Source organism: Equus caballus, chromosome 25 (genome assembly GCF_041296265.1).
Source record: "Equus caballus isolate H_3958 breed thoroughbred chromosome 25, TB-T2T, whole genome shotgun sequence".
Classification (NCBI taxonomy): domain Eukaryota; kingdom Metazoa; phylum Chordata; class Mammalia; order Perissodactyla; family Equidae; genus Equus; species Equus caballus.
Genome location: NC_091708.1, coordinates 21,918,519 through 21,939,384, shown reverse-complemented (window position 1 = coordinate 21,939,384; position 20,866 = coordinate 21,918,519). Strand labels below are relative to the sequence as shown.

Sequence of the window (20,866 nt, the reverse complement as noted above, 5' to 3'; positions counted from 1 at the left end):
CAATAATAATTGCACTTTATGTCTTAAAAGAACTTTACAATTTAGAAAGCATTTTCACATGCAGTCTTTATTTGATTTCTATTTTAAATCATCCCCATTTTTCAGGTGAAACAACTGAGGCTCAGAGAAGTTAAATGTCTTATAACTAAGATGATACAGGTTGTTTCCAGAACATTAGAGATGCTTTTCTTGACCTCATTTGTCTGTTAAAAATCCCTTGCTGGCTTCCTGTCACCTATAGAACAAAGTTCAGTCTCCTTAGCCTGGAATTCAAGGACTCCATCACACCCAACCCTCTCTCCAGTATTATTTCCTGTAAATTTAGACATTTTTCCCTCACATGACTCCAGACAAATCACCATTCCTAATCCACTTGCTGGTTTTCCCTTACACATTCTGTTCCTTCCATCCTACTGGGATCTTATCCATTGTTTAGGACGGTTCAAATACTGGGCCATAATCCTTTATCCAAAACCCTTGGGGCCAGATGTATTTTGAGCCTAGAACCTTCTTGGATTTAAGAAAAGAATAGAGCTTATACACTCTATATTACAAAATGTCTCCAAGAAATCTAGCGCAGCACCCTGCATTCAAATGCACTAACGTTTTGCAGCGAAGCATATGAATACCTATGCTAAGTGGAATAAATAAAGCTACTAAGTGGGTTAAGTGAAGTTTTGTCATCTAATCAGTTAAGAAAAGACTTGGTTTTTGGAGTTTTTGACTTTGGAATTGCTCATAAGTGACCACTGACCTGCATTGCTTTTTTCTGCCTCCCTGATTTGGCTTCCTCTCTTCTCAGGCCACCCTCCTTTCTGGCCCCTGAGAATTTTGTTCTATATATTCATTAATTCAGTTACTTATTCTGTAAATATTTATTGTGTATTATGTTAGATACTGAGAATCATGTGATAAATCAGATAAATCAGGCCGCCTCCTGCAGTTCCTGGTCTGGTAGTGAAAGCAGACACATAAAAAGGCAAAAACAGGTGGGATGAGTGCTAGGATGGAGCTGAGCACAGGGAATTATGGGAACAAAAAGGAGGCACCAACTCAGTCTGGGGTAGAAGGTGGAGGGGAAAACAGTAAAGATTTTCCGGAAGTGAAATCATCTGGGCTGGACCTTGAACAAGGTGTAGGGGATAGCCAGGCTAAGAAATGGAGAAGGGAACTGAAGGCAGAGAGAACAGGATGTTAATAACATGGAGGAAAGGCAAAGCTAGGGTGATTGGCATCTGCAAGTATTTTGGCTTCAGAGGATTGAAGGATGTGTCGAGGGACAGGGCAAGAAGTGCAATTACTGAGCTTGGCTGGTGCTAGAACTTAGAATACCTTGTATGGGTGCTAATGAGTTAATAATACTTTATCCTTAAAGGCCATGAGTATAGGACACAGCATTAACCGCATCGTGGAAAATGAACTGGAGGGAGGCAGGACTGGAGGCAGGACTCTTTAAGATGCTCTCGTTGTAACCAAGGGTTGGGGGCAACACTGAGGAAGGGGAGGCTCTAGGACTTCTTCCCCCCCGTGACAGCACTTGTCCCAGATTGCCTTGTGTCCAATTTCATTTTACCAGTGAATGATCTTTCAGGCAAGGATCATGTCCTAATTTATTCATTCAACACATTTTCTGGAACATCTGCAATGGACTGGGACCGCTCTAAGCCCTGGGGATACTCTGTGAAGAAGCCAAGCCAGACTCTTCTTCTCAGGGAGATATTTATTCAAAGGGTTTGGGGTGGGGTGTCAAACAATAAAAAATAGACAAACAAGCAAGCTAAATTCAGACGGTGAGAGGTAGGTGTTGCGAATAAAATAAAACAGTTATGTGATAGTGTGAGTGGAAGGAAGGGAAGCTCTCTCAGAGGAAGCCATTCTGTCTGAGTCCTGAATGAGAAGTGTCAGCCATGCAAAGAGTGGGGGAAAGAGCATTCTAGGGAAAAGCAACAGTGATTGCAGAATTCTTGGGGTGAGAACTGTCTCGTGATCTAGGCAGAGAGAAGTGCCCAGAGCAGTTGGAGCATAGAGAGCTTAAGGGGTAGTGATGTGTCAGGAGTGGGATGAGGGACAGGAACTGGGTCACGTGGGGCTTTCTTGCTGATGGTAAGAAGTTTGGATTTTATTGTGAGGAACTTGAGAAGTCATCAGAAGGTATTACACAAGTGAGTGTTATCACACAGTTTAGATTTTACAAAGTTCACTTGGCTGCTGTGCAGAAAATGGATTGAGAGATGACAAGAATGGAATTAGGAGATGTTTAAGTCTACTGCAAGGATCCATGTAAGAGGTAATTGACCAGAGCTGGAGTGGTGAGATGGAGAGAAGGTAAGAGATCGTGGCTCTGTTTTGGACTTGCCTATGGAGCGTGTGTGTGTGTGTGTGTGTGTGTGTGTGTGTGTGTGTGTGTGCGCGTGCGCGCGCGCGCGCGCGCGCAGGAGAAAGAGAGAGAGAGAGGGAGGGAGAGAGAGAGAGAGCGGGAGGGAGAGAGAGAGAGGGGGAGAGAGAGAGAGGGAGGGGGAGAGAGAGGGAGAGAAGTAAAGGCTAATGCAGATATCAAGGGTAATGTGGTCACCTCAAGACAAGGCACGTAAGTAGCCCTAAAAAAGTGTGTGATGCATTGAAAGCATGTGTTTCTCTTTATTTAAAAAATATCTTCCCTCTGAACAGTGATTTAATAATTTAATGATTTAATAATTTAATTTTACACAGCCTGTGCATCATACGAGCTTAATGAAAGTGTTCTGAGAGGTTTTTCAACAAAATTGCATTTAGAAGTAAATATTTACTGCAGTACAACTCACTTGTGAAATTAAGTCATCTTTATGAGGCACACAATTATTTGTTTAACTAGTCAGCAGCATAATATCTATGGAATTATAAAATGTGAAGTCTTTCTAACTATTTACCTCACTTGGAAAACATAAACATAGACTTTTTTAAAAAGTGCAGTCACAGACAAAACAAGTTTCTAAGCACCTCAAAAACATCTAGCAAGTATATGTGCCCTGCCTGACTGGGTACAATTAGAAATCTTGGAAAATCGGGAAGCCATGACTTCTTCTGTGCCTTTTCCCAGTTATGAAGCAAATTCCAAGGTCCTGGAATAAAATTCAGTTGTGCATCTAGGCTATTGTGTCCGTGCATAACATTTCCCAGACTCACTGAGGACACTGAGAGGAATGAGAAATGATCTCTGCCCTAGAGGAATTCCTAGGTTAGTGGAGAGAGAGAGAGAGCCATATGAAGAAACCACCAATAACTGGGTATGATAAATGCTAAAGATAGATGCAAACTCAGGGTGCTGCTGTGGGAGCCCAGAGGGCAGCCAACCCATGGAGGAGTGGATGAAGGGTATAGTCAAGGGTCCGAGGAAAGGCTTCCTCAGGGGTGGGAGGCATGATTAGAATCTTAAAGGGTGAGCCCAGGCTATGCAGATGAAGACAGGGGAAAGGCAGAGAGAGCAACCTGGGAAAGGGTGGGGAGGTGAGAAAACCTAGTGAGGAACTGAGATGGAGGTGAGGAGGGTCATAACAGCAGAGCCCAACAAGTCACAGAGGATCTTGTCTGCTGTGCTAAGGACCTCATTCAGAGGACCATAAGGAGCCCCTGAAGGGAGTAAGCTGTAAGAGGAATGAGCAGATTGGCCTTTTACAAAGGTTTATTTGTTATCAGTGTGGATTGTTATGAGGGAGCATTGAAGGGTAGCTTGAAGGCCAGTGTCTAGAGGCAGGAAGAAAGAGTAGGAGGCTGCTGGGCCCCCAAACAGACAAACTGAGGCTCTGGGGTCAGGAGGGGGTAATCAGGAAGTAGGATAAACAATGGGAACGTGAAAGGAGGATGATGAAGGAGGAGATAAGGCTGCCTTAAATTTAGGCTAAACCTAGATTACTTTATATTTTAACAAAAAAGCAAGTAAGTGGCTCATCAAAGGGAACGCTCTCAACCTTAAACAACTACCAAGGATAACAACATCACATTTCCAGGCAAAAATAGTTTTTTCTGATTTTAACTCGTATTTCATAGATGAGAGCCATGACCCGTGAGTGTCATTTTACATTTGTTAGTGTTGTTTGATGCTAGTTCATGAGTTTGAAGATATTTTTTCAAAATGATATTTGTATTGCCTCCTAAGTATTTGACTTTAGCAAGGCATTGGATAAGAATCATGAGACTCAAATTTGCTGTCTGGGGGCAGAGCGGCGTGGTGAAGGAGCCTCGTTCTGGAAGCACCTGGGGAGCAGACTCACAGCCTCTAATAAGATACACGAGCTACTTTCCCCTTACCAGGCTGTCTTCTGCTTCTCTGTAAAGTGGAGTCATAAAAGTTATCTTGATACCCTTTGAGTTATAAAATGGGGTGTATTAATTTGAGATGTTTATTTGAACTTACTTTATATTTTAACTCCCTTTAATCCTCAAAACACTCCTCTGAATCTATTATTAGTCCCCTTTTATAGAAAGGTTCAGTCACTTGCCCATGGTCACCCTGCAAGGACATGGAAAATGTGGGTTTGGAAGCAGGCAGCCTGGCTCCAGGGCCTTCGCCCTTCACCCCCGCGCTCTACAGCTGCTCCCTTGTCCCGGATTAATTTTCCATTCTGCTCTAGAGGGACTTTTAAGTTGATTTTGGTTTTTCTGCGAATATGAACACTGCTTCAATAAACATGCTTTCATGTAACTCCTTGTTTTCACATGCAAGTGTCTCCCACAGACAATTGTTAAATTAGTGAAACGAGGCCATTAGACTGAGGTGGCTTTAATGCCTTAGTAGCCTACAAAGGCAAACCCAAACCTAAGCCTGAAATGCCTCAAGTTTAAGAAATCAAAACCTAAGGACATGCAATCACAAACAGCCAATTAGGCTTTTCCAAATAAGGCATCCCTTAAGCTATAGCCAATCAAACGATTCTTTGCTTTGCTTCCGCATCTTCTCTATAAAAGTCTTTCCCCTGGCTTCTGTCGTGGAGCACTCTGAACCACTTCAGGTTTGGTCCTGCTTGATTCAAATCAATGTTTGCTCAAAAAAATTCTTGAAATTTTTAATATGACTCAGTTAATTTTTTTTAACACTATTAATGGAATTGCTGAGTCCTGGGGTACCCATTCACTCTATAGACTACTACACACTAGTTTCTGTCCCCATTACTCCACCAAAGCTGCTCCTTCACAAGTCATTGAAAGCCTCCATGCTGCCATCCCCAGTGGAACATGTCAGCCTTCTGTCTGACTTGCCATCCCAGCAGTGTTTGATGCCGCCTCTGATCACTGCCCACTTCCTCAAACACGTCTTTTTCTCCAGCTGCACCACATTCTCATAGGGTTTTTTCCCCTCCTTCCTTTCTTAGTCCCCCTGGTCAGCATCTCTAGATCTTCCTACCCCTTAAATATCGGAGATCCTCAGGACTCAGTTCCTGGTTCTCCTCGTGCTCTCTAACCAATCTCATTCGCACACATTGATCTTAAAGATCATCCACCCACTGACAACTCTAAAATTTACATCTCCAGCCCAGACCTCTTTGGAGCTCCAGAATTGTACTTCAGACTGCCTCTTTGACAGCTCCACTTGCAATGTCCCCAGGCATCTCAAATCTAACAGATGAGGGTCCGGCATGGTTGTGTAGTGGTGGGGTTCGTGCACTCCACTTTGGTGGCCGGGGGTTCACAGGTTCAGATCCCGGTGCGCACCTATACAGCACTCATCAAGTCATGCTGTGGTGGCGTCCCACATACAAAATAGAGGGAGACTGGCACAGATGTTAGCTCAGGAACAATCTTCCTCAAGCAAAAAGAGGAAGATTGGCAATGAATGTGAGCTCAGGGCCAATCTTCCTCACCAAAAAAACAAAACCAAACAAAACAACACCTAACAGACGCAAAACCACTCTGGACTTGCTTCTCCTTCATTTATTTCCACCTAAATGGTACCACCATCTACCCAGATGATTATCTCAGAAGTTCCGGAATCTTGGAAATCAAGTCTCCAGGAGCCCTACACAAATACATTACCCATTGATTCAACCTCCCAAATATATCTTGATTCCTTGCACTTTCTCCATCTCCATTGCTAATACCCCAGCTTAGCCTCCATTTTCTCTTCTGGGCTATTGAAAGTCTGCTCACTTGCCTCCCCACTTTTGATCTCCATACAGCATCCTGAGTGATCACCTAAAAATGCAGATCTGATATTGTCTCACTTCTTGCTTAAAAACATTCAGTTAAAAAATTGCCTTCCCATTAGTAGAAAATTGAAACAACTTATCCTGTTCTAAAAGGTCTAGCCCAGTGGTATTCTTCCTCGGTTGTACATTAGAATCACCTGGGAGCTTTTTCAACGTTCTTATATCCAGAGCCCACTTCAGAGCAACTATTAAGATCTCTGCTGGGGGCCAGCCCGGTGGCACAGCAGTTGAGTTCGCACGTTCCACTTTGGCGGCCTGGGGTTCTCTGGTTTGGATCCCGGGTGCAGACATGGTATCGCTTGGCAAACCATGCTGTGGTAGGCGTCCCACGTATAAAGTGGAGGAAGGTGGGCACGGATGTTAGCTCAGGGCCAGTCTTCCTCAGCAAAAAGAGGCGGATTGGCAGCAGTTAGCTCAGGGCTAATCTTCCTCAAAGGAAGAAACAACAAAAAAAGATCTCTGCCTATGGGACCTGGGCACCGGTACTTTTTCAAACCTCCCCCCAGTGATTTTTAGGTGAAGCCAGGGTTGAGGACCACTGAGCTACCCTTTTTTAACTCTCCACCTAATCTCACATTTCTCTCCCATGTGAAAAAATACACTCTGACCTCGATAGAGTCCTGGCAGTTTTATGCTTTCAAATATGTCCTTCCCTGTGCCTGGAATGCCTCATTCTGGGTCTGGCTAAATCAGACTCACACTTTGTTTCGCCTACACTTTCCTTCAGCAGTTAGGACTTCTAAATCCTTGCCCATCTTAGTTATTTCCCGTCTGTCTTATTCTCTAAGAGACTTAGTTGTTTCATTTCATCGTGTCATTTATCATAGTGTGTAATTACATGTTTATCTGGATGGTTATTTACTAAATGTCTGTGTTCCCCAGTGGTCGGTAGGCTCCTGGAAGGCAGGGACCAGATTGGCTTGAGCGAGCTCACTCTCAGCATCTACCACAAGGCCTTGCCCACAGCAGGCGCTCTGTGGGTCCCAGGGACACGGAGAACAGTGATTCGTCCAATAGCAGTTAGCTGTGCCATTTACTAACCTCCTGATAAAGGGAAAATCCTTGATCTCCTTCAATCTCAGTGTGAAACATGGCTAATAATCACTATCTTGCTAACTTCAGAGTCATCTGAGATTCAAGTAAGATGATGGATCAGAATATACCATGTGTATCATAAGGTATTAATAAATACTGGAAAAATTGCTAATATTTTCCAGTAATTATCAGCTCAACCCATCTGTAAATAGAGTCTGATTTTTTTGTAGATCAGGAAAGTGGTTCAGGGAGCTCAAAAAATTGTTCTTAGTTGCCAAAGGTGCTGACTCTCGAGCGGGGGGTAACCAGATGCTGGCACAACCTAGCTCTTCTCCCTTCTCTCCTCCCTTCCCCCCTCTTCCCTCCTTCCCTCTTCCTTCTCTCTTGGCTCCCCATTGTCTCAACTCCCACCCCTGTCTCTCCACATAATTACTTTTTAACACCGATAATCCTTACTTGACCTCATCCTCAAAACTTTTACGCACTAGGGGACGGTTTCCTACAACTCACTGCTACAGGAAATTATTTAATAATGCCCAGTGTGCTGCTGAGAGCCAAAGCAGCTCCGCCAAATGACGATGGAACCAGGGACCACGGGGGTCTGGCCCCTTCACAGCCTCAAGTCATTCAATTAGTCTCTTGTCAAACCGGAAGAACAAGGAGTGATAAAGCAGTGGAGAACTCATTCACAAATGGGATTTGCTTTAAGATCCTGAAGTATTTTTAAGGGGAAGAGCGAGGAAGTATGAAAACATCTTTCATTCAATAGACACTTAGCGTTTACCGCAGTAGGAGCTGGTGTTTATGCCAGCACTCTATCAAGTTGTATCCTCTTCCTTGTCTGATTTGAACAACAGCTCTGTGAATGTCATTTTATAAAGGAAAAAACTCAAGAAATGCTCTATAAATGTCTCCAGGTCACAGAGCTGGGAAGTGGTGCTGATGTGACTAGAAATTCTTAAGCCAAATCTTGAATTTTTTTTTCCATTGTAGCAAGCTACCAGATGCTGAGAAGGCTAACATGGGATATCAAAAATTCAGGAGGCATTTTTGAACTGTCCTTTCTGCCTGCTTTGCCCCTGCCACCACTACCTAATCCTCCTGGTGACCACCACTTCTTGGAAGAGCTCTGCTTCTTCTGAGAGCTGTCCCTTTCTCTGGGAGTCCTCTTCCTGTTGCAGTCCCTCCATGTCCCTTTACCCCTCCCTTCCTAGAGGGCTTGTGTGAACATGGACCTCCCAGCTGGTTGGATGCTGCAGATTCTGATTGTGTATCATCCAGACCTTTCCCTCGACTTCCTCCCACTCAATCTGTAGGCCATTTCTCTGAATTTCAAATAATCAGCTGGAAAACAACTGAGGGATGGATGCCACTCTCCTTCAAGCTGCCCCTTCCCAAAGCCATGGCTGTCCTGGGATCCATCCCAACCAGAGTTGCCAAATAAAATACAGGAGATGCAGTTAAATTTGAGTTTCATATACACAGTGAATAATTTTTTTTTTGGTATAAATATCTCCCAAGTATTGCTTGGGATATACATATACAAAAATTTGCTTGTTTATCTGAAATTCAAGCTGAACTGGGCACCATGTTTTGGTTTTTGCTAAATCTGGCAACCCTAATCCCAACTCTTCCATTTCCTGGGGACCCAGGTATTGGGAAGGAGCTGTGTGTGGGGAGAGGTTGTTTGGGCTGGGCTATAGGAGGCTGCTCTGGTCCTAACTCTTCTATATACTCACTGTGAGGCCTTGGTGGAGTCTTTATCCCTCTCAGTGACTCAGTGTCCCCATCTGCACAGTGGGAGGTTAAATTGGGTGGTCTCTGAGGAGATTACTGGCATAGGAGAGTAGTCCTGTATTTTCCATGCTCCTACCACCTTGCTCAGATGATAAAAGGGGACGGTTAGTTAATTATGGCACATGCTCCCACTAAGTACAAACTTCTAAGTGCAAGAATTGTTTTCTATTCACAGGCAGTATGATATATTGTAGGGAAAAACCAAAACAACAAGATTTTGACATTCTGAGTTGAAGACCTGGCAACACCATTTACAAGTTACTTAACCTACATAAGCCTCAGTTCCTGCATCTTATTACAATTGGAGGGTTGATGTAAGTTCCTAGCACATAACAATCACTTAATAAGCAGTAGCTATTATCACTGAGTTTGGATTTCCAGAGCCTGGCAAGGGTTCTGACCCAGGATTGGCACTCTAAGTATTAGATGTAAAAAAAAATGAAGGGGTAATTGGAGAGCTAAACTTAAAGATTAACTGGCCATTAGCACCGAGGGATGCCTGGAAACTTCCTTCTTGTGGAAGGATTCCAGTAGGGCCACATATACTGGGCTTCATGAGAAGGTAGTTGCCTTAGAGCCCCTGAGCAGGCTCACAGTCAGCTCACAGGGATGGGTAGGGCCTGGGGCCCTCATCCAGGCTCAGCCAATCGGTTCAGAGTAATGGATCTTTGAGCAGGAGATTTCTTGCAACTGTCAGGGCCTGGCTCCAGTGCACAAACTCCAGGCTCAGGATATCTGGCCACTTCCCAGGCAGTTGGAAGCATCCAGTACATTCTTGGCCACAGCACATAATATGTAGATGAGGAAGTGGGAAGCATAATTTATTCTTTGGGCAAACTAGGGCTGATGAATGGGTATGTTGACTGAACTTTCTGATTGGAGTGCCAACTGCAGAAGATAAATGAAGTCCTGAATCTGGGGGAGCTGAGAGTGAGAGCCAGTCCAGGGAGAAGGGTGGAGGAAATTGAGAAAGATGGGGAGAACTGGCATCCAAGAGGGTCAGCGCCTAGGTATGCTGGGCTATCTGTGCTGCTTGAAGCAACAGCAGAGAGGCAGCCTGCAGGTGGGAGAGCTCTGGTCTTTTGGTGGAATTGGTCCACTCAGAACAGAGTTCAGGCCCCTGGCAGGTACCATGTCACTATGAATAACAACATTAATAACTAACATTTATTCGGCATTTACTGTATGTCAGGCATTGTACTGAGTACTTAACATGGATTGTGGAATCTAATCATGATGATTGGTCTCTGAGCTATTTACTAATAGCAGGGCTCATAGTAGCTGATGTAGCTGGGTGTTAAAATATTGAAATAATTCAAATCCAGGTAGTAAATTGCTGCTGCTTCTGGATGCCTCTGCCTCTCCCATGAGGCAGGAAAGCAGGGGACTGTTCTGAGGGATCTGGTGCTATGCTACACTGGTTGACCCACATTTTTAATGTGGTCGTGGTAGACTGAATAACGGCTCCCAAAGATATCTAGGTCCTATCCCCTGGGATCTGTCAATTACCTTATGTGTCAAAAGAGACTTTGCAGATGTGATTAAGCTAAGGATGAGATGGGGAGATTTCCCTGGATTGTCTCGGTGGGCCCTAAATGCAGTCAGAAGTGTCCTTATAAGCGGGTGACAAGGGGAGATCTGACACAGAAGGCTGAAGGTGACGTGATGATGGAAGCAGAGGGAGACTTGAAGATGCTGTGCTACTGGCTTTGAAGCTGGACAGAGTAGCCACAGTCCAAGGAATGCAGCTCTCAGAGCTGAAAAGGAGCAGAACAGGGCTTCTTTCCTGGAGCCTCTGGAGGGAGCACAGCCCTGCTGACACCTTGCTTGTGGCCCAGTGCAACTGACTTCAGACTTCTGGCCTCTGGAACTGTAAGCATATAAATTTGTCTTGTGAAGCCACCAAGTTGGTGATAATTTGTTCGAGCAGCATAGGAAACTAATACAGTTGTCTTGACTAATAACAGTTCAGCAAGGAGACTACAGCTTGATGGGGTAAGTGATTTGCTCCAAGTTGACGGTCTGTGTTTGAATTTGGACTCCTAACTCCGGAACCCATATTCGTAACCACTAAGCTGCCTCGCAATAATGCTTCAAGGAAATTATCATTAAACCCTTTTCGACATGAGACCCATCCATCGCACAGAATTACATCAGTTTGTCCAAGGTCAGAGCTTTGCCTAAAGACAGAGCTGGGATTGGGAATGCAGGGGGATCTCGTTCTAATGATTTCTATATTACAAAGTCCTCCTGCCCTGTGGCCTGGGCTAAATAATGGCTGCAACTCGGAGGTTTGTAGGTATCTAGAATTCAGCCCAGGTCAGCAGTTGCTGGCCTCTCAAGGGGCAGCCAGTATCCCTCAAGTGCTGGTGGCAAGATTGCAGGTATTCATTTTGGCCAAGTGGGGTGGCTTAGGAATGTAGGTGGAGAAGCAGCCTGGGCCTGCTGGTTGTGCTGCTACAGGGAGCTGCGAATACTGGGGTGGGGGAAGGAAGTGGCCCTGACTCAGCCAAACCACATACTGCTCTTGCTCTGGAAGAGACCACTTTCGGGATTCGGCAATATCCAGAAAAATCAGTGGGAGGATGCTGCTTGCCTGGCAGGCAGGCTGAGGCACACACCTCAGAGGGACCCATGGGACGTCCGTTAGCCAGGGCTTTCCTGGCCAGCTGTGGTTAGTTTGTGCCAGTGCCTCCATTCAATCTTGCATTCTGTGAGAGGCTTCCTTGCGCCAGATCACTATGTAGATTTCAGGTAGGGCCAAAGAATGAATGCAGAAACTCTATAGTTGTGAGAGACTATGCATACATAAAGTAGGATCTTGGGCCCAAGTTAACATTCTCATCTCCGTGCACAATTCATTTCTCTTGTTCATTTTCTCCAAATTACCACATCTATGAGGCAGTATAAGACAAGTACCAAAAGAAGGAGACTGATTCCTGATAGAGTGGAGGAAGGAAGGGCCCCATAGGGCACAGTCACCAAGGATATTAGACTGAGCCTTCAAAAATGAATAGGTCCTGTGGTGGGTTGAGTTATGTCTGCCAAAAAGATATGCTGAAGTCTTAACCCCAGGCACCTGTGAATGTGACCTTATTTGGAAACAGGGTCTTTGCAGCTGTGATCAATTTAAGATGAGGTCATTAGGGTGGGCCCTTAATCCAATACGACTGGAGTCCTTACAGAGAGGACAATGCCATATGAAGGCACAGAGACACATAGACATGTAAGGAAGAATGCCGTGTGACAACAGAGGCAGAGATTGGAATGATGCAGCTGCAAGCCAAAGAACACCAAGGATTGCTGGCCCCCACCGGAAGCGAGGAAAAAACAAGAAAGGAGTCTACCTTGTAGAGAAGGCAGGCTCTCCTGACGCCTTGATTTCAAACTTCTGGCCTGCAGAACTGGGAGAGAATAAATTTCTGTTGTTTGAAGCCACCCAGTTTGTTGTACTTTGTTCTGGCAGCCCTAGGAAAGTACTATAGGCCAGAGGGCTCATGCCTTAAGGTAGCCCATTCTTTTTCATGTCTCCTTCAGCCCTGCCGCACAGAGGCTCAAACTAGAGCTGAAAGTAGAGATGTGGGAAGAGCTGTATGAGCAAAGGGCTAGTGGCTGGAAGATCTGGATTATGTTTGAGGGAAAAATGAATTTGGCTGCAGAGCAGACAGCTATGGCGAATGAGGCTGGATAGGCAGGCTGGGGCCAGATTGTGACTGGCCTCGTTGCCAAGCGAAATATAATATTCTCAGCTTTGGGCTTCCTCTTTCTCAGAGGAGTATAGCATGTGAGTCTCACGTAAATTACCGTGAAGACAAAAACATCAGAGCAACCTTCCCCTCCTCCATACCTTACGCAGACACACTGGAGTTTTTATTTTGAAAATTCCTGCTTGACTGTTCTGAAAAGTTGATAACCTCCCTAATTTCTACCTACAGTTGGAACAAATTGAGAGGCAGATGCAAAAGTCAGCATAGTGGATATCAAAAGATGACTTTCAATATGATAAAACCTTGTTTGGATGCATGATTTAGTGTGAGAGCCACACGCGCCTGACCGTGGAATAGTTAGACCGTAAGGAAGTTGGAGTCTGCAGAACAGACCTGCTAAACCACAGTCACTACTTGCTCTGGTTTGGAGTGGCAGGGGAGAAGTTGAGTGAATCCCCAGGCTCAGGATTTTTGATGAAGATGCCCATAGGGAGCCATGGAGCAAGTGCTGTTGCCACCAACTAGAGGACTCACTGCCCCTCTGGAGGGAGGAGTCAGGGCTGGGCAGGAGACCAGAGTGCCCAAGGAAGGTCAGAGGTGTGGAGAATACGCTTTCCACTCCTTGAAACCTTACACTTTGACTGCATGTGTCTATGGGACACCATCCTAGGTGAGAGAGGGCTCGAGTGGGAGAAGTGGGAAGGGGAGAGGAACAGCCTTCAAACCCACATCGAGATGGTGAAGGCCTGTGGGACACTGAGGAGGAACCAGGTGAGACAGAATACCCGGGTTAGAGTCAGAAGACATGGGATATTTTTAGCTTTGCCATAAACTTGTTAACTTTCTTGCAAGCTCCTTCTCCTTTTGGGCATCAGTCTGTCAGTGGACCAAAAAAAAAAAAAGTTCATGTGTGTATGTGTGTGTATGCTATATATTTGATATGTATAGTATACATTTACATATGATATATATCATATGTTCATACATATATCTATATGTATATATGATCCTTCTAAGTCCAGAGCTAAGGTCATGATCTTGGGGACAGGGGCCTGACTGAAATGTCTCTGGAAGAAAATATATAGACAACTCTTTAACTGGACATTGATAGAACAAATGCCCACCAATAAAACTTTGCCTGGATGAAAAGAGAGAAATCTGGTCCATCACTGCCAGTTTCCAAGCATCTCACAGGGCAGTCTATTTTTCATGCTGGCATTTGGCATCACTTTGACATGGCCTGAGAGCAGTGCTTGGAGTGATAAATAGAAAAGGATTTGACTCCTTCAGGCTTCACCAGGATGGGGCCATTCTACGGAGAAATGATGGTGTCCATAGAGCTGGGAGGCAGGGGAAATTTCCCCCCAGCCTCGAGCCCCACTCTGTCTTGGTGGGAGAAGGTGGAGGAGGCAGGACCCTGGGCTCCTGGGTAGGAGGTAGCCTTCCCCAGGGCTCTGGGCTCCTCATGCGTCTGTCTGCCCCTAACTGAGCTCTAGGACGGCTCCCAGATCTCCATCCTCAGTCCACAGCTCTTCTCTTTGTAAACTCTCCCAGACTGCTTTAACCACCTCCTATACGATGCTGAAGACTCCTAGATTTGTGTCTCCAGGCTGCTCCAGGCTTGGTCTTCTTATTGCCTGGAGGACATCTCTACCTAGATATCCCAGAGGAGCCTCAAACTCAACATGTTGAAGACTGTAGTCAGTATCTTTCTTCCCTGTCCCCAGATCCGTTTTCCTTTCTCAGTGAATGATGCAACCTCTACCTGGTCACCCTAGAGAGAAGCAGAGAGTCATCTGAGCACCCTCCCTCCATCCCCCACCAAACACTGAGTCCTGACAATTCTATTCCCTTGACATCCCCCTGTATCTGCCCCTCCTCTCCATCCTCAGTCTACTGGCTCCTGGCAGGCTCCTAACTGCTCTCCTTGCCTCTGAACTCACTTTCTCCTCCCTCTTCCTCCAGAAAAGGGGTCAGCAATTTTTTTCTGTCAAGGGCCAGATGGTGAACATTTCTGGCTTTGTGGGCCCAATGGTCTCCATCACGACTACTCAACCCTGCCTTTGCAGTGCGAAAGCAGCACAGACAATATGCAAAAGAATGAATGTGGCTGTGATCCAACAAAACTTTATTTACAAAGACAGGTGGAGGGTGAGATTCGTCCCACAGGCCATAGTTGGCTGGCCCCTGCTCTACACTGGGATCAAAGTGATCTTTTTAAAAGTCAAGTCACATCATGTTCTCTGTCTTGCTTAAAGGCCTTCAGTGCCTCCCCATCAGCTCCAAGCTCTTCCCAGAGCCCGGTGGATCTGGCCCCTTGCCAGCTCTCACACTGGAGATTGCACTACAGCCCCTGCATTATTTGTGGCTCTGTCTTGTTTGCAATTCCCAGAACACGTGGTTCTATTTGTCAATGCCATACTTTTGTACACCTATCCCCTCAACCTAGAAAGCTGCTTATCTTCCTACCACCAAGCTTCTGGGGATGCTGCTCATCTTTGTAAACTCAATCCAGACACCCTTCTTTCTTGACTTCATTCATTCATGCCTTCATATGTGTATTCCCTTAGCATTTATTTATAAGCCATTTGGCGAGCAGTTACCATGTGCCAGGAAGGGCCAATACAAAGCATAGTGACATGGGGGTGGAAGCTGAGGACTGCTTAGCATGGGCTTCATATGAATAGATTGAGGTTTGAGGCATTTTTTCCAAATGAGGTTACCTACGGGATTAAGAGAAGTCATTTATCATGCAATTTTAAATTTGTGTCCCATTACAGGAACATATTGTCCAAGGTGTACTATAATTCAGTTTCTAAAAAATACTTGAATTATTCTGTGACTAAAAGAATAATGTGGCATTCTATTTTTTAAAACATTCATTTGGTACATACAAACATTGAAAACACAGCATAATTTTTGTCATCTCTTTCTGGCATTGCTTCATTTTAAATTATATTAGAAGTTTAGAATAAACAACCATGGGTCCTTTGGAGTTCTAAGAGGTTATGGGGCAGTGGTGTCACAAGGGGGCAGCTAGGGGGGAGATGTCTGGAACTGCTTTTCCCAAATCTCTGGCAGTGTCCCCACCAAAGTTGTGCCAAATGAACTTGTGATCGCTGGAACAAGTAACATAGGGCTTGCATGAAAATGGAACTTTAGTCCAACTCTCATTCCACACAGGCTGCTGTCCCTAAACAGCCCCCACATGGAAATTCTGCAGGTGCCACTGCCCAGAGCTGGGCGCTGTTCTAGATGCTGGACGTACAGTGGTGACGGAGAGACACATGGCATCCCCATTCCTGGAGTTTTCATTACCGTGTAAGTCACAAGTAAACAAGATGGTGTGAGCTCTTGATGACAAAGGAAATTATACAAGTGAGGTGACAGAGGGACAGATATGGGTGGAAGAGAAAGATTAGGGAGGGTCACTGGGCATTTCCACTTCAGATGGAGGGGCCATAGGAAAGTTTCCTGAATTGTACAATTCCTGACTGTGGTCCCACTAGACATGGCTAGCTTCGTAATTAAGCTGTCACGTTCCATTTATTCATTTGTTTACTCATCTGTCTCCCCCTGTCGACTGTGAGCTCCACATTAGCAGAAACCCCACCGAGTGCTCCCTGCACCCCTGGTGCCCGGGCCCTAGGAGCTGCTCTATTAGAATTTGCTGAGTGAGTACATCTCGTTGCGCCCTCCAAATGCTGCCTGCAATTCTGCCCCTAACTGCAGTAAGTAATTTAGGGAGACCAAGGCAGCATTAGCGGAAACTTGAACTTAAAACTCAGTGGCACGCCCACTCCAAAGGCAGATAACTGAAGGGAAATGATAATACACGTGCCTTAAATTTACCTTAGAAATGGAGAGCCAACATCTTCCAGACAAGTGCTGTTGGGGTTTCACCAATCATCTAAACATCTTAAAAATAGCCCAAGACATTGAACACACACACGAAACGTGGCTGGCTGTAGCTGCTTGTGGTGATGCCTCTAGACAAAAGAGCCTGATCCTACAGTAAAGACATGTCCTCGAAGTTCTGATGGGCAGAGCATTGGTTTTTAAATCCTACTTCTCAAACAAAATTTGTTTTTACGTATTTTTTATTTCCCAATCATGAAAGGAATACTGACTTACTAGAGAACATTTGGAAAATATAGAAAATTGCTTTGGCACATTTCCTTCTAGTCTCTGCTCAATACGACTCATACACTGACAGCAGTTAGGAATAAGCAGGATAGGAGGGAAAATACCATCTATTTCTCTCTTTTTGTTGTTGCAAAGCGTACTTAACACAAAATTTACCATTCTAACTATTTTCAAGTATACAGTTTAGTGGCATTAAGTATGTTCACAATGTTGTTCAACCATCACCATTATCAATTTCCAGAGCTTTTTCTTCATCCCAATCTGAAGCTCAGTACACATTAACCAATAACTCTCCATTCCCCTCTCTTCCAGCCCCTGGTAACCACCATCTACTTTCCATCTCTATGAATCTGCCTATTCTGGATGCCTCAAGTGCGTGGACTCATACAGTATTTGTCCTCTTGTGTCTGGCTTATTTCACTTAGCATAACATTTTTGAAGTTCATCTATGTTGTAGCATGTATTAGAATTTTTTCCCTTTTTAAGGGGGTTAAATTAATTCAAGAAGGAGGTCCTTAGACTGAGGGGACTCTAATGCCTAGGCAGCCTATGTCAGCAAACCAAAACTCAAGTCTGTAATTGCCTCAAGTTTACGAAATCAAAAAACTAAGGACAGCAAATCACGAATAGCCAGTGAGGCTTTCTCAAATAAGGCAACCACTTAAGCTATAGCCTATCAAATAATTACCTTGCTTTGCTCCCACACTTTCTCTATAAACGTCTTTTCCCTGCCCGCTGTCAGTGGTGGGCTCCTAACCACTTCTGGTTTGGCTCTGTCCAATCTGAATAAACTTTTCCTCAACTAAACTCTTAAAATTTTTAATATGCTGTGGTTTATCTTTTAATAAGGGTGAATAATATTCCATTGTACATATATACCACATTTTGTTTATCCATTCATCAATGGACATTAAGGTTTTTTTGCCCTTTTAGAATATTGTGAATAATGCTGCTATGAACAAGAGTATGAACATGAGTACAAGTATCTGTCTGAGGCCCTGTTTTCAATTGTTTGGGGTATAACCTAGGAGTGGAATTGCTGGATCGTATGGTAATTCTGTGTTTACCTTTTTAAGGAACCGCCCAACGGTTTTCCACAGCTGCTGCACCATTTTACATTTCTACCAGCAGTGCACAGGGGTCCCAATTTCTCCACACCTTGACCAACGTTTATTATTTTCCATTTTTTATCCTAATGGGTGTGATCTGGTATCTCAGTTTGGTTTTGCTATGCATTTCCCTAACGTATGTCTCTTTTTCATAGAGAAGGAGACTAAGTCACAGCAAACTAACTTAGCTCAAGATCACATAGCTGCTAATTTGCAGACACAGGATTCAAATCCAGTGCCCTCTTACTCTACTGTTCATGTTTTTAATTGCCTCTTTGGTTTGCCTCCCTTCAGATCAGAAATACTTGAAATGGTTTTCGGCAAGAAGCAGGACCTTAAGTGGGAGATTCTGCTGTTATCCAGACCTTCATCAAAATATTCATTTAATGGACACAAGAGATGGTCCCTGCTTTCAAAGATCTCTCAAACTTTGATAAGTGCTTCTCAAACTTGAGGTGAAGAACTAGTTTTATTTCTTTAGTTTCCATTCCATTCCATACTGATAATTTTGTAAACCACATTGAAAATGAGTTACTAGAAAAATAAAATGAGAAAAAGATATATATATATATATGTGTATAATACAAGCCCAAATACCTTATTTGATTCACTGCAAAAAATTACTCTGTCAAGGGGCTGGCCCCGTGGCCGAGTGGTTAAGTTCGCGCGCTCCGCTGCAGGCGGCCCAGTGTTTCGGTGGTTCGAATCCTGGGTGCGGACATGGCACTGCTCATCGGACCACGCTGAGGCGGTGTCCCACATGCCACAACTAGAAGAACCCACAACGAAGAATACACAACTATGTACCGGGGGGCTTTGGGGAGAAAAAGGAAAAAATAAAATCTTTAAAAAAAAAATTTAAAAAAAAATTACTCTGTCAAATAGCTATAAACGTTTATAGCTGTAAAGTACAGTACTTTCAATTTCTGTACTTATCTCACCGTGGATCAGTAAGAGGGCACAGACAACACTGTTCACAAATCACATACCACAGGAGGAGCATGATTCCAAAAAAGAGACATGTTGAATTTTGAAGGACAAATGTGAGTTGGGCATTGTTAATATGGAATGCCTGAGCCTCCATTGTTTCCATCTCTTTTCTTGAGAAACTAGAACCTAGAGCACGTGGCAGATTCCAAGGGCATTAAAATTTGGCTGCCAAGTATTGGTATATTAAAATAAAAATAGACTTGGAGTCAGGCAGATCTGGGGTTAAATTCTAGAAGCTGTGTGTCCCAGCTTGGTGATCTTGAGCAAGTCAGTTCTTCTCTCTTAACCTTATTATCATCGTTCTTAAAAATGAGACTAGAAAGTCCTATCTTACAGGGATGCTGTTGAGATGGAATGCCATTAAGGATGTAGATCACTTAGCACAGTGCCCAGTCTGTCATAGTCACTCAAGCAATGAATGGTACTCCCTTCCCTTTTCCCTTGGCCAAGGTCTGACAGCTTTCAAAAGCTGCCAGCAGAGTACCAGACCACAGCAGTCTAAAAATGCATCCTCTCTTAATTACTGTTTGGTTTGCAGGGAGACTGACTCATCTTTAGCCTCAGCAGCAGCAGGTCTTGGTCAGGAGAGAGGTGATGCAGGGCCACTGGACGTGCCCTGGAGCTCTCTGCCTCTTCCCAGCATGCTCTGCGCTGCTGCCACATTGGGACCATTCAGACTCTGCAAACTGAAAATGCTGCTAATATGCCATTTTATTTAAAAAAGCTGGACTTTGGAAGAGCCAAACAAGGGGTCCTAACAAAGCAAATGCAGTGTATCCCATTATCTTGGCTTTACTTCAAAAGAACCAAATAGTCTATCAAAGATGTGGCACCATCTTTGAAAATCTGTGAAATCCTGGTATTCTAAGACTTTGGCAAATAAATCACATTTCCCATCCTCCACCCTTTCCTTTTGGCAAGACTTTTTTGGACATAATGCATGATAGATCTTTGGTTTGGGGATCTGGGGTAAATTCTATATCCAGAATGCCAGCTATGTGATCTTGGAAGAATCATACATAAAATGGGTTGATAATTATCATTACAATTCCTGTTTTGAAATAAACAGTGGGATTATGAATGTGAAACTATTACACAGTCCCCTTCGCCTCTCCATTCCCTCCCCCTGAGCGGAAAGGGCAAATGAGTTTTAGGCACAACCAAACGTTTTGGGGCCCATGGCTCAAGGGACGTAGAGTCTAGGGCTGTTCTGCTTACCATCCAGAATACCAAGGTTCCCTTTGGGTGGGTGGAATAAACTTTTACTGTTTAGAGGGCGTACATCAAAGCCTAGTTTGACTGCCGGCACACCTCAGAGTTTACAGTCCTGAAATGTGAGCACAGCCACTGAGTTTTGTGTGCTAAACAAGGAAATAATTTGTTCATCATTCTTTAAAGAGGCTCTGAACTTAGACCAATAACAAGGAGCCTCTGTTTATCTGGAATCTTTCTTTAAAAAATTTATAGTTCAGCACAGGCCTGGAAAAAAGGGACGAGGAGTGATGGGGACCACATGGCTCCAGGAATGCAACTGACTTCATGCTCACCACGTGTAGGAGTCTTTCCCTACTTCTTCATGGAGAGTTGGATTGGCCTTTCAGTATGCCTCCAGGAGAGGCCATGTATCAACCTGGCTCCTAGAGGGTAGACACCCGAGCAGGATGCGTTCACAAGTACCAGCGTTAGACCAGTGCTCCTGGAGATCAGCAAGGTGTCTTTACCCTGGCCCCATCGTCATCAGCAATTCACACCTTGCACATATCCATGATTTCACTGCATGCTTTGCTGCTCTGTCGCTGTCTTGTTGCTCAAAGAGCTTTTGGTTTCTTGGTGAAAACCTTGACAATCTGGCCCAAATGCCTGTCTGGTGCAACATCCGTACTTTGACCTTGGCTTTAGAATT

At 44.4% G+C, this 20,866-nt stretch overlaps 1 long non-coding RNA gene across 1 annotated transcript; it reads left to right on the top strand.

Moving 5' to 3' along the window:
* Positions 1-2,126: 2,126 nt before the first annotated feature.
* On the top strand, positions 2,127-19,132 carry LOC138920773 (uncharacterized). The gene is made up of 3 exons (XR_011432544.1): positions 2,127-2,325; positions 15,902-16,039; positions 18,268-19,132. It is a non-coding gene; the product is annotated as an uncharacterized lncRNA (long non-coding RNA).
* The last annotated feature ends 1,734 nt before the right edge of the window (positions 19,133-20,866 follow it).